The sequence below is a fragment of the Physeter macrocephalus genome, chromosome 11 (genome assembly GCF_002837175.3).
Source record: "Physeter macrocephalus isolate SW-GA chromosome 11, ASM283717v5, whole genome shotgun sequence".
Taxonomy (NCBI): domain Eukaryota; kingdom Metazoa; phylum Chordata; class Mammalia; order Artiodactyla; family Physeteridae; genus Physeter; species Physeter macrocephalus.
Genome location: NC_041224.1, coordinates 42,865,064 through 42,875,022, shown reverse-complemented (window position 1 = coordinate 42,875,022; position 9,959 = coordinate 42,865,064). Strand labels below are relative to the sequence as shown.

At 46.7% G+C, this 9,959-nt stretch overlaps 1 long non-coding RNA gene across 1 annotated transcript in view; it reads right to left on the bottom strand.

The window, feature by feature from the left end:
- Positions 1–9,959, bottom strand: part of LOC114487211 (uncharacterized) — a 15,500-nt gene that overhangs the window by 1,160 nt on the left and 4,381 nt on the right. Inside the window, exon 4 of the long non-coding RNA XR_008618555.1 lies at positions 2,270–2,369. This is a non-coding gene — a long non-coding RNA (uncharacterized lncRNA). The remainder of the gene's footprint in view (positions 1–2,269; positions 2,370–9,959) is intronic.

Sequence of the window (9,959 nt, the reverse complement as noted above, 5' to 3'; positions counted from 1 at the left end):
GGGTGGGAGGGAGGGAGATGCAAGAGGGAAGAGATATGGGGACATATGTATATGTATAACTGATTCACTTTGTTATAAACCAGAAACTAACACACCATTGTAAAGCAATTATACTCTAATAAAGATGTTAAAAAAAATAGCCTCTTCTGCAGTCATAATAATATAAACACTATTGAGTTAGTTAAAATTGTGATGAACTGTCTTGGGAAGATAAGGAAGGAAAAGGAAAGTGTAGGATGTGTGGGTGCGGGAGCGTGCAGGCGGAGAGGTGTGTGATAAGACAGCTTCATCTTCATCTTCTAGAATAGGAGGTTGGAAATCAGCAGATGATGGTTCAAAGTGAAAAAAAAATCAGTCAGTAATCATATAAGCATATGATTGAGAATTAGGGAGGTAAATACCAAAAGAACTGGCTTAAGAGTTTGAACTTTGCAGGGCTGGATTACGAGACTGTTGCTATTTAACCAATATTTATTGTACAACTGACCAAATAAAAATTAAATTAGGAAGATAAGTAAAACAGGTCAAACCAGAGCCTCTCTGCTTGGGCTAGGACGGCAGAACTCGGCTCCAGCCCATCCCTGGCACTCTCACAGCATAATTCGAAACTAGACAAACCATGGTTTCAAAAAATTCCCAGGAAACAAGAGAGAGCCGCCAAATGCCTTGGATGAGAAACAGCCACTTAAACAACAATTAATCTCTCTGTGATTCAGGATGAGAGAATTTTGCTGTATTTAATTTCTACAGAGAAGCTAATGCAGACATCTTCTTTCTGTAGTTTATTCAGCACGCAGAATCCAGAAGAAGCTAGAGTCACCCCCGCCCCGAAGCTAGAGTCCCCCCCTCTACACCCCACCTTCTCCTGGCTGAAGATGTGCCTTTCTGGTCCTTCACAGAGATGTGAGGAGGTCTTGGTAAAGCAGGTAGGGAAAAGCCCTGTTCCCAGAGCTGTCTCTGACAATGTGTAGAATTTTTCAGACACAATCTCACGCAGTTTAAATCAAGGAAACTGCATATTTTGGTTAAGTCCTTCCTGGGCCAAGTTTTTAGATAGATTTCCAGCAATGTCAATGCATGGTATATAATTATAGTATCTTCAAATTAGGAAGAGGCTGCATGAAGATGCTAATGCAACCTACTGCATTTAGAAAACCTTTCAGCCTGAATCACATAGAACAGGGATGTATTTTTCACTATCTTATTTCACAGTCACATGTGAAATATGTCTTTTTTAAACATTAGGAATTTATATATTTATAACATCTGCAAAAGAGAACATTACATGTGGGGTCTGCCCCGAGGATTTCCAGGAACACCTCTTTCTGTGGGGTTTGTAACACAGAAGAATTTTTTGAGGTGTGTCCCCAGGGTTTGCCTCTTTATCTGAGAACTTTCACACCCATGGCCATTCCCAAGAATGCCTCCCCCCCCCGCCGCCACACACACACTCACAGAGCCACAGAACAGAGAGGTGGCCAACCCAGAGGAAGCACTCCAGAGGCAGCTGAGCCAATTGCCCTCCCTGGCCTGGGGATTAGCAATTGGGTCACCTAGAGATGGGTCAGTTAGTATAGGCACCAAAGTTTAGGGTCATGAAAAGACCAGCTGTGTTTCAGCAGAGATGAGAAAGCCAGTCTGCAGGGAGACAGAGAGAGAGTGAAAGAGAAAGAGAGAAGGGAAAAAGCAGATGTACTGGGAAGCAGAGATGAGAGATCTCGTGTTCTGAGAGAGACAGGTCATCGGGCAGAGACCAACAGAGGCCAGGAGAGTAACCAAGCAACAGAGTGATGGACAAAGACACAGAACACAGTAGGAAAAAAAGGGAGACGGAGTCATAGACTGAAAGACAAAGGGACAGGGGGATAGCACCGTGGCTCCCCACATGTCCCTCCACCCCTAGCCTGGCTGCTCCTCGGCCCAGGAGGTAGAGCACCACTTTCCTGTCCTTTTCAGAATAATCCGAAATCTGGGTGATTCAGTTACCAGTGCTTGGGACTGAAGGGAGCTCAGCTTCGGTTTTGTGTCTGTTCTGGTAATTTATTTTTATCCTTTGCGGGGGAGGGGGCATTCAGTGCTTTTTTTTTTTTCTCCAAAGGGAAGGGAATTAAGCATGACCGTCAGTATAACAAAACTTGCTAAATATGCCTCTGTTCAGATAACGGTATTTTTTCTCTAACTGCAGTCATTAAGTCAATGCTGCTGTAGGTGTGACACTTAAGTGACTGGGTTTTTATTTTCGTCCCCAAGGTAGAAAACTCTTGCCTACTTTCTTACTGTGCACTGGTTGGGTGAGGTGTCCAAGATTGTTCTGCAGCTTCAGAGAGCCAGGAACAGTTGATCCGTGTAGGGCTCTGCCTTTGTCATCCCTGTGGAATAAAAATCCCGCAACAGCAGATTTTGAGACTGTTCTGTCCACCGGCTTGTAGTGTGTAGTAGGTACTCAATAAATCCTAGAATGGACAATAAATCCTGGAATGGACAAGGGTCACACACAAACAAGTGCCCGTGGGTATAACCAGGGCCCAGGAATGGGAGGAGGAGAGCACAGGGGGCCGAGGTCCTGGGCTTCAGGGGTCTCCCCCATTTCCAGGTGGGCCCCAGTGGCCCCTTTCCTGCCGTGGGGCTGGCTGTGACGCTGCCTGGATGGAGTCAGGGCGGGTCCTGGTTTATGCCTGCCCTGGGACAGCGGAGGCTCAGGAGGAAGTGGAAGCTAGCAGGCTCACTTCCGGTCTGGCTCACGGCAGAGGAATAAAGCCGGCTCCAGGGTGGAGCTCACAAGGGTGGGAACCACAGGGATCTGAGAGAGGGACCTGGGCTGCCCTTTTCTCATCACAACGAACATGCTAGGCTGGGCTCCGATGAGGCAGCTGCCATCTCCGCCCCCCTCCATTTCTTCCTGTGTCCCTGCCTCAATTCTGCAGGGGCAGCGGGGAAGGGAGGGTGCCCAGACCAAGCCCATCCCGGCTGTGCAGAGGGACCGCAGGGTCTGGGAAGACTGCCCCTCTGGTCACCACTCAGGTGACCTGAAGTGTCACAGAGCTGCAGTTGCCAGTGGTGGGCTGGGCTGCCACCTCCCCAGCTGTCCCAGGGGGAGGGTTGAGGCTGCCCCCTCCAGCCCCGCCAGCCCCACCAGCCCCACCAGCCCTGCCAAGTTAAGGCAGCAAGGCCAGCACTGCTCTCCCTGTTTTGATTCAGTCGTTCCTTCACTTGTTCATTGCCTGACTGCCTCCTCCCATGAGAACCCAAGGCCCAGTGGCCCACAGAAGGTGCTCCATAAGCATCAGAAGCAGGACGAAGGGCTCTCCCTTTTCAGGTGTACTTTAGTCTCTGCATTTCACCAAAGGCTGGTGAGTCCATTTTCCTGAGTTTCCGGGTCCGAGATTTCCTTTAATTTTCTTTCTGGCTTCGGGAGTCCTGGGGGGCCCTCCTCCCCTAAGGATCCTGTAGTTTTCACTCTATTGTCTCAGGCAATGACTGTTGCTACGTGAAGTTCAAAGCTGTGCTGGTTATCAACATTTTTGAAAGTCATCTGACTTTGTTTCCTCTGCTTGAAAGTTGGGAGAAGCCTTTATTTTTCCATCAAGTTTAGGAATTTCACCAGAATATATCTTAGAGTCGGGTTGGCTTCTCATTTGAATTGGTACAAGATGACCCATCTCACTTCATTGTAACAGTTTAGCAAATATTAAGGGCTTACTATGTGCTAGGCACTGTTTTAAGTTCTGGGGAGACAGCAGTGAAGAAAACAGAAAAAACTCTGCCCTTGTGTGTGTGTACCTCTGTGTGTGTGTGTGTGTCTGTGTGTGTGTGTGTGTGTGTGTGTGTGAGAGAGAGAGAGAGAGAGGGAGAGAGAGGAAGGGTGGAAGGGAGGGAGAGGGAAATAGGAAGAGAGAAAACAAACAAGTTTTGATTACTGATTCCATTCCATTGATTTATTTAGAAACTTCAGGAACTTCCCCCCCCCATATTAAATCTTCACACTTTATCCTAAATGTCCGGCATTTTCCCCGAGCTTTGCTTCCATCTCTCCATTAATTTCCTCCATTTGCCACAGAGGTTTCTCTTGCCTATCTCGTTTAATAATCCAATCTCAAAAAATAATAATAATAATAATCCAATCTCCTCTAATCTCATTAATCACAGCTTCCAGTGACAAAGCTAATGTGACGGGCACCCACTTGCCCTGCACTGTCCTTGTCTGATCACCCTGAGAATTGGTAATAGTTGTTTTCTAAAATCTTCTTTCATTTCACGTGAGACATCCTTTTCAGAGAATAGGATTATCTATACAATTTCACTGCTTTCTTCTTTTACTTCTGTGCTCGGGCCTTTCTCACTGAGATCAGATTAGTCTTCTTCCTCTTATATTCAGACTTCCTTGCAATTCATGTGTAGATCCAATGAGAGCAAGTGGATTATTTTTTAAAAATCATTAAACCTTGTAATATATATTCGTTCAAAAGGGAGGAGAGAGAGGAAATTGGGAAGGAGAGGAGGGGAGGGGAGAAGACAGGACGATTTAAATAGGGCCTCCCCTTCTACTCAAAGAGCGCCTGCTGCAATGAGCAGAGATTGGAGATGTGATGGGAACCTGTGGTTCTCTCCGTGGTCTAGGGTCCCACGTGCCCCTTATATGTGAGCATCTCATCATGACTCTGATATCTAAAGATGTGTTTTTCAAACAAGACCCATAAGGTAAACCAACTACTTCATCTGCTCAACCAAAGAAACAGCTATCTCTTCCCAACTGAAGGGAAAACTGGCTGAAGTGGATTTTCAACAGATGGTACTATACAGTAGAGAAATTTATGGGTAATTTAAAGGGTTTTCATGAGTGACTCTGACTATATGGGATAAAGTCTTACATGGAGATTTTCGAATCCAATCCTCAGGTAAGATGTGACCCCATTGTACTAGACGTCTCAACCGCAGTGTCTGGGATGCCATAGCCCCTTCTGATGGCCAAGGTGGGCAGACCCCTCTCCTCAGAGACCCCAATTTATAGGCCCCCCCTGACAATCTATGGCTTGGTACAAATAGGCAACATGAGCCAATCAGATTCTCCCTCTCTGAAACCTGAAATTGGAACCACCAAAGAAGGAGGCTGCTAGCCATGGCAGCTGAGGCTTGAAAGTCACACACTGCCACTTCTGCAGTTCCCTACTGGTCACACAGGTCAGCCCTGTTCACTGGGAGGGAACTTCATGGACACAATTCACTAACTTAACATTTATGGCTACCTGTGATGTGCCAGGCACTGTTCTAGGTTGTGAGGATATAAAGATGAACAAGGTCCCGGCTCTTATAACACTTACCCAGAGGGCTGCTCTAGGCAAGCAAGAAATAGGTACATGAGCAAGATGGTCAGAGAACAGCAGAAAGCCCTGAGTTTTGGAGTGAAGCCATGAATTTTCTCTGCAAGTAACTATTTTCTTTTTGAGAAACAGCTCTCAGCTTTCTATTGGGTTCTGTTGTTGTTTGTAAGATTAAGTATGGAAGAAGGGTTGATGATGAGGTTAAGTAACTAAGGGGGTACATTGTGGAGGATAAACGTCATCCACTCACTTTGGCTTCAAAACCAAGGAACACGCCTCCTATATTTTGAGAATTCCCCACCCAATGAACTCACACCTCCCCATGGCGGAAGCCAGATCGTTTCCCAGTCTCACTTGCAGACGGGGCAGAGCATGTGACTTAAGACACCACCAATCTGATGCACTTGCATGAGGCTAAGTGTCACTGAGAAGCAGGTGCCAAGGCATCTTCTCTAGAGAGGATGACAGCAGATCCACCCGGCTCTCAGAGGCAGCAAGGAGCAGGCACCCCAATGGTGGTGTCCATCATCAAGTGCACCCCCAGGGCAAACGACGGTTTGCCATCCACACAGATGGCCTCCTTGCCTGGTTCTCTGTTTCCCTGGAGATTTTATGACGTACCTAATATCCTTTAACAAATTCCTTTCCAGCTTAGACCAGCTAGAGAGGAGTCTGTTGCTTGTAAACAAGAACTCTTGCTGGTACATGAAGGGAGAACAGCAATAAACAAGATAATTTCAGATGGAGGTCAGTGATAGGAAGAAGTTAACACACAGTGATATGGATGGGCATCTCCCAAGGAAACGTAGCATGACATTGGAACTGACTGCGTGGCAAACCATAAAATGCAAATTATGTATCATCACTCACGTAGTATCTACAAACATGTAACAGTGAACAACAACCCAAAACACAAGGTTATGTGAAAGAGAGTGACAGGCTAGGGCAGGGGCTAGTTTTGATAAGGTGGTCAGGGAAGCCTGTCTGAGGAGGTGACATTTGAGCTGAGACCTGAAAGATGAGAAGGAACCAGCCACGCAAAGGTCTGGGTAAGGAGAATTCTAGGCAGAGGGAGAAAATATAAAGGATGAACTTGGGAAGTTGAGGGATAGATGGAAGGTTGGTGTGTTTAGTGGGTAAAGAAGAACATGATGAGGGACTTCCCTGACGGTCCAGTCATTAAGACTCCGAGCTTCCACTGCAGGGGGCACAGGTTCGATCCCTGGTTGGGGAACTAAGATGCCACAGGCCGAGTGGCACAGCCAAAAAAAAAGAAGGACATGATGAGATCGGACAGTAGGTAGGGGCCAGTTCATGCCAGGCTTTGCAGGCCATGGCTAGGCATTTGTATTTGATTCTAAGGGTGGTGGGAAGCCATCAGAGGCTTTAAACAGGGAGTGATATGGTACTGTGGTAGCCAGTCTCCAAAATGTTCCCATTGATCCTCACCTCTGGTATCTACACGCTTGTGTAGTCCCTCCCACACAGAATATAGCTGATGAGTGTAACGCTAGAATACTGCAGAAATGAGCATGTGACTTTCAAGCTAGGTCATAAAAGACATTGTGACCTTGGGACTTCCCTGGTGGTCCAGAGGTTAAGACTCTGCACTCCCAATGCAGAGGGCCTGGGTTTGATCCCTGGTCAGGGAACTAGATCCTGCATGCCGCAACTAAATATCCCACATGCTGCAACTAAAGGAGCCTGCATGCAGCAGTGAAGATCCCTCGTGCCACAACTAAGACCAGTGCAGCCAAATAAATAAATAAATACTAAAAAAAAAAAAAAAAAAAAAAGACATTGTGACTTTGTCTTGCTCCCTGAGTCACTCCCTCTGGGGAAGCCAGCTGCCATGTTGTGAGGATGCTCAAGCAGCCCGATGGAGAGGCCCACTGGTGATGCACTGAGACCTCCTGCCTACAGCCTTGTGAGTGAGACACCTAGGAAGCAGATCCTCCAGGCCCGGTCAAACCTTCAAATGACTACAACTCCAACCGACATCTTGACCACAACTTCACGAGAGACCCTGAGCCAGAACCACCCAGGTAAGCAGCTCCAAATTCTTGACTCATACGTGTGTGTGATCATAAATATTTGTTGTTCTAGGCCACTGAGTTTTGGGATAATTTGCTACCTCTACCCATTGCTATGGCTGGTGTCTGTTCTGCTTGGCAGATGCCCATGCTTTAGTAGTTGTTAGGTATCTTGACTATTAGCCCTGAGTAGGAGTAATGACACAAAGAGGAGGTAGAGTCATGAGTGAGAGGAGACCAAACGGTGGAGGCAGAGAGAAGGGCAGCACCCTGGGGAGGGCTGGGTCACTCGTGCTATTTGGGGGAGGACAGAGCACAGATCTGCATCCAGGTTGTTCTCCTGGGTTCCCAAGTCTGTGTCCTCACTGTAAATGTCCCACGACTTCGGGTGAGACGGGTGAGCTCTCTTCCTTGTTCCACTCTGAGCAATTTCAGACCTGAGGCTGGAGGATGGGGCTGTTGTCCTGGTTCCGTCTCTTGGGCCGAGTAGAGTGCTCAGTCCAGATATGGGCACCGGCCACCGGCCAGCTTCCTCCACGCAGTTATGACCACATACTCACTGCACGTCAGCCTCCCCAGCCAGGTGGGAGAGGGGCTGTGTGAAGGGAATCCATTTCTTCATCTCCTCCCATTAGAAGGGGCTGGATTATATGGACTCAGATTCTGAGATTCTCCTCTTTTAAAAAAAAAAAAATTTGTTTATTTGGTTGCATGGGGTCTTAGTTGCAGCAGGTGGGCTTCTTGGCTGTGGCTCACCAGCTCTTTAGCTGTGGCACTTGGGCTCCTTAGTTGTGGCATGTGAACTCTTAGTTGCAGCATGCATGTAGGATCTAGTTCCCTGACCAGGGATCGAACCTGGGCCCTCTGCGTTGGCAGCGTGGAGTCTTATCCACTGCACCGCCAAGGAAGTCCCTGCTCCTCCTTTTTTGTTCTGGCTGTGCCTGAGGGTTTGTTGGGGTTGATTTCAAGGACATTTTAATGGGATTTAGGGATGGGAGGTGCTGGAATTTCAGCTCACTCTAAATAATTTCTTGAAAATCAGACACATGGCATTAATTTAAAAAACACTAAATAGAAAAAGTTCAAACAATACAAAAATATAAAAAGTGAACTCCCCTTACTCTTCCCACTCTCTGACTATTTAGATTATCTTTGGTTTTTCTCTAATACAAATAGTTCCGTGATGCACATACTTGTTCACATTTCCACAAACCGTTAAGCAAGTATTTCTAAGGAATAGATTCCTAGAAGTTTACCTGCACATTTTACATATGCTGATGGGTTCTCCCCATGGTCCTTCTAAAGACTGTACCAGCACAAAAGCCCACACTATACAGGAGCACGTCTTTCTTCTTTCCAACGTTAGATATTATCGCTTTAAAAATTTGCATTTCTCTGATCCCTAGTGAGCATAAATGTCATTTCTCAACGAGTGGCCATTTGAATTTCTTCTCTTGCGAATTGCCTGTTCTTGTCCTTTGACCATTTATGTCTTGGAAAATAAAGCTTCATCCTTTGATATGAAGGGACTCTGCGTATTTCAGTTTATTATGCATGTTGTACCTAATGTCTATCATTTGCCTTTTATCTTTGATATGGTCTCTAGCCCTACAGAAGTTTTACATTTTTATGAGGTCAAATCTGTCCACTTTTCCCTTTAGGGCTCCTAGATTTTGTCTTGCTTAGGAAAGTTTTCCCCACTCCAAGAATATAAAAAATATTTTATCATATTTTCTTCCAGTGCCTTAATAATTCTGTTTGATGGCTGATGTCAAGTTGTCCCCCAGAAAGGTTTACCAGTTTACATCCCATCAGCCGTGTGTATGAGCCCTTCCCCATAGCATCCGAAGTCTTTTCAAATCCTTGCCAGGAGTGGACAATTTGTATCTTGTTTTAATTAGCATTTCTTTAATTATCAGTGAGATTCCAGAATCTTTTCATATGGGTATTAGTTATTTGTATTTCTTTTTCTGTGAACTGCCTGAGGGTATCTTCACCTTGGTTTTTCTGTTGGCTGTCAGTCTTTATCTTTTGATAAAGGGCTCACTGTTTCTTAAGGAAACGAGCCCTGTGTCCGGCCCCGTGTGGTAAATAAGCCCCCCCAGTTTGTCCTTATATCTCTGCTGTCTGCTAGCAGCATCCGTTGCCAGCTGCTTGGTGCAGTGGGGTGGGGGAGGAGCCACACGCCCCCAGTCACCTTGTCAGCCACCTGGGCCTCTCCTGCTCCCTTGCCCCGCTGCCCTGCCCTTGGCGCACCCCAAAGGCCAGCCCCTCCCTCTACAGAATCCTCTTCTGAACATTTATGGCTAGATTTTCACCTTCAACTCAATTCCAGCTATTTGCCTTTCACTCTTCAGCATCCTTTACTCATAATTTCTGATAATGAGGATATCCCTTTGTAGTTTCTAGCCCTATGATAGATTTTTTAAAAATATATATTTTTAGGGGCTTCCCCGGTGGCACAGTGGTTGAGAGTCCGCCTGCCGATGCAGGGGACACAGGTTCGTGCCCCGGTCCGGGAAGATCCCACATGCCGCGGAGCAGCTGGGCCCGTGAGCCATGGCCGCTGAGCCTGCGCATCCGGAGCCTGTGCTTTGCAACGGGAGAG